Raw genomic sequence first — 3668 nt, forward strand, 5'->3', positions numbered from 1 at the left:
TGTTTGAAAGATATTTTCCCAGCAAAGATATGAGATATGAAAAGTTATTTAATTCCTTCTGTGGAAAATGTAAGAAAGCATGGGTAGGAAGAATAAAAGCCCTAAAAATATAAATAGCACAGACAAGATCTGTGTTACAGGTGCTAGGCTATTGTTGATATATGCTTGATGGAAAGAATAATTGATATGTAAGTTATACATTCTAAGTACCTTTTAAACAGGGAGTGATGTGCATTGTATAAACACAGTACTCATAAATGAATTAAAAAGATAATTATTTAAATTAAGCAAATGTAACTGGACTGAGAATTATTCAACTTAACTGTCCAAAGCTGTTACCAATGGAGAGCAAAGGAATCAATGGAAGATGTTTTTCACTTATTTTCTGATTTTTCAATTCCTCAAAAGAGCCTAGAGCCTCATCCATAATTGAAATACTAGACACAATCCACACCATACACTGTATCATGTTGGATGATCAATTAATCACCTTGGTGAGTTCCATGTATTATATAACACAAAAATATTCTCTGTAGTGAATCACAATTATTTGTGTTTATACCTCGTCAGTTGGCCATGTGATTTACTTTAGCTAATAATAATAACAAATGAAATAAAAATAAAATGTTAACATACTTTTGTGCAATGGAAGTTGCATTTCTTCTTGTCCATTTTTTATTTCATTATTATTTTTAAAACAATCTTCTTTTACATACCAATCACAGTTTCCTCTCCCTCCACCCCTCCTGCTCCCTTCACCTTCTCCCAACCCATCCCATCCACTCCTCAAAGAGAGTGAGGCCTCCCATAGGGAATCAACAAAGTCTGTCAAATTACTTGAGGCAGAATCAAGCCCTGCCCTCCCCCCTGTATCTAGGCTGAGCAAGGTATCTCTTCATAGGGAATGGGCTCCAAAAAGTCAGTTCATTCACTAGGAATAAATACTGCTCTTGCTAGTGGCCCCATAAACTGCCTAAGCCACCCAACTGTCACCCATGTACATAGGTTCTAGTTTGGTCATATATAGATTTCCCAGCTGTCATTCTAGAGTCAGTGAATTCCCACTTGCTAGGGTCAGCTGTATCTCTGGATTTCCCCATCATAATTATATCACTCCTCCCTCTCTATGACTGGACTCGACTATTTTGGACCCATATTTAGCTGTGGATCTCTGCATCTGCTTCCATCAGTTACTGAATGAAGGTTCTATAATGACAATTAAGCTAGTCATCAATCTGATTACAGATAAAGAGCAGTTAAAGTACCCTCTCCACTATTTCTTAGGATCATCCTTATGGATTCTTAAGAATTTCCTTAGTCCCAGGTTTCTTGCTAACCCCATAATAGCTCCCTATATCAAGGAGTGCAAGCTTGTACAGCCACTTTGGAAATCAGTATGGTGGTTTCTCAGAAAATTGTAAATTAATCTACCTCAAGGGCAACTTTTGAGCATATACCCAAAGGATACACATTCATACAACAAGGACATTTATTCAACTAAGTTTATAGCAACATTATTTGTAATAGCCATAATCAGGAAGCAACCTAGATGCCCCTTAACTGGAGAATGGATAAAGAAAATATGATATATTTACATATATTTACACAATGGAGTACTATTGAGTGGTAAATAAAAAACACATTAGCATCTTGAAATTTCCAGGCAAGTGGATGGAACTATAAGAAATCATTCTGTGTGAAGTAACCCAGTCACAGAAAGACAAACACAGTATGCATTCACCCTTAAGTAGATATTAGACTTTAAGCAAAGGATAACAGAGGGGGAGGAGAGCATGAGCAGTGGGGAAGGTCAAGTTGAGGGAAGGAGAGAGAGGGAGAGCTTTTTCTTTTTTACTGAGAATTAATATGGGCTAGCCTGCTATTGAGCTGGTCAGCAACAGTAGATGGTGGAGTAGGGATTGTGTGGCAGAGCAGGTACCAAGCCATGGAGAAGTAGGGTAGCCTATATGAGTAGGGGCAGAGAGCTGGGAGTCCTACCCAGCTGTTCACTCATGCTTGCCTTGGCCCTCCTTTGGCACTGTCCCCCTGCTCAGCTTCCAGTTTCCTACTTTGCCATTCTCACTGTGACTTCCCTAACCCCAACCCCCACCCCAGCCCTGTAGCCTGCCTGGTCTTGACAAGCCAGAACCAGCCAATCAGAAAAGGGCAGATCCTGTAACCCTCCCCTCCTGCTTTTTGATACATGTCCAAAGACAGAAGAGACAATCAAATTTAAACTAATGTAACAATTGCTTATTTAGCCAATTTTGTTTGCTGAAGATGACTTAACTGTCCCTAGTATTCCCCTAGCAGTTCATGAAAGGAGCCTGAGAGCTTCTCTGAGAGTGCTGCCATTTTGTTGTGTCGCTGACAGCTGCATGATGAAATTTACTCCGGAGAAATAAAACCTCCTATGGATTGCATGTGTGAGTGGTGGTCTTTGTGGAGTGGTCTCTGGACACTAACACTATAATGTGTCATTCAAATGAGTTGATCTCAACCAACATCTGTTACCATTTGTTCATAGATGTATTTATACATTAAATATTCAACCTTACTAAAGGTGCTTGGAAAATCGATTGCTTGAATAAACTCAGGGGAAAGCAATATACCATGTTGACATACATGACTCTGTGCAGACAAATGGCCTTTGTTTAAAGCCTGCATCTTTTACATCTCATAAGTTAAACAACTACTACTATATGTTATAGGGAGTCACCCTAGCCCTGCCCAATAGTCCTGGGGCAGGTACCAGGTGGACCCGGGGACTCGCCCAGAAGGGCGTGGTGAAGGAAAGCCGGGGTGACGTAAGGGAGCTTCTTAAGGGGCTGCATGTGGGGACCCTGGCCTTTTTGTTCTGGCCACGCTGGCTGGGTTCTATAACCTAGCTCTGGCCTGTGTTTTACCTTGGTGTCTTCTGGAATAAAGAGACCTTAATCCAACACTTGGCGCCCAACGTGGGGCACGAACCCACGACCCTGAGATTAAGAGTCTCATGCTCTACCGACTGAGCTAGCCGGGCTCTTACTACACTGGATTCAACTCACTCCGTTTCGACTGACACTCCAACCAGAACCTCGAGTAACAACTTCAATCAATTTGAGGATTTCAACGTAGATCTTCAATCAAACAAATCTCATCTAACATGGACTAGACATAACTCATTAGAGACTTTCCCTGTACTGGCATTTTTTTTTTCCCACAGGGCCCCCACATGACTACCATCGTCCCATTTCAGCAGGAAGTAACCTAGAAGATGCTACGCCCCCGTTCCCCATTATTGTGTATTAGGGTAGTGTAAGCCTAATTAAGAATGACCTTCATATTGTTTAGAGTTGGGATTGGAAGAAGGTGTTCAAGTTAGACACTTTTTCCACATGACTTTAAGACTTAGCTAGAATAGACATAGGATGTACCATAGCAGATTATTGTATCTTCTTGTATTTCACCCTTATAATTGTTAGTTTTGGATATTTTACACTATTAAGTTTTAATCCTCTCTTAGACTAAAAGGGGAATTGTAGGGAGTCACCCTAGCCCCGCCCAATAGTCCTGGGGTAGGTACCAGGTGGACCCGGGGACTCGCCCAGAAGGGCGTGGTGAAGGAAAGCCAGGGTGACGTAAGGGAGCTTCTTAAGGGGCTGCATATGGGGACTCTGGCCTTTTTG

General features: G+C 41.4%; 1 non-coding gene across 1 annotated transcript; it reads right to left on the reverse strand.

Moving 5' to 3' along the window:
- Positions 1-2949: 2949 nt before the first annotated feature.
- On the reverse strand, positions 2950-3022 carry Trnak-cuu. Its single transcript has one exon. It is a non-coding gene; the product is annotated as a tRNA-Lys (tRNA).
- Between the last annotated feature and the right edge of the window lie 646 nt (positions 3023-3668).

The sequence above is a fragment of the Cricetulus griseus genome, chromosome 6 (genome assembly GCF_003668045.3).
Source record: "Cricetulus griseus strain 17A/GY chromosome 6, alternate assembly CriGri-PICRH-1.0, whole genome shotgun sequence".
NCBI lineage: Eukaryota > Metazoa > Chordata > Mammalia > Rodentia > Cricetidae > Cricetulus > Cricetulus griseus.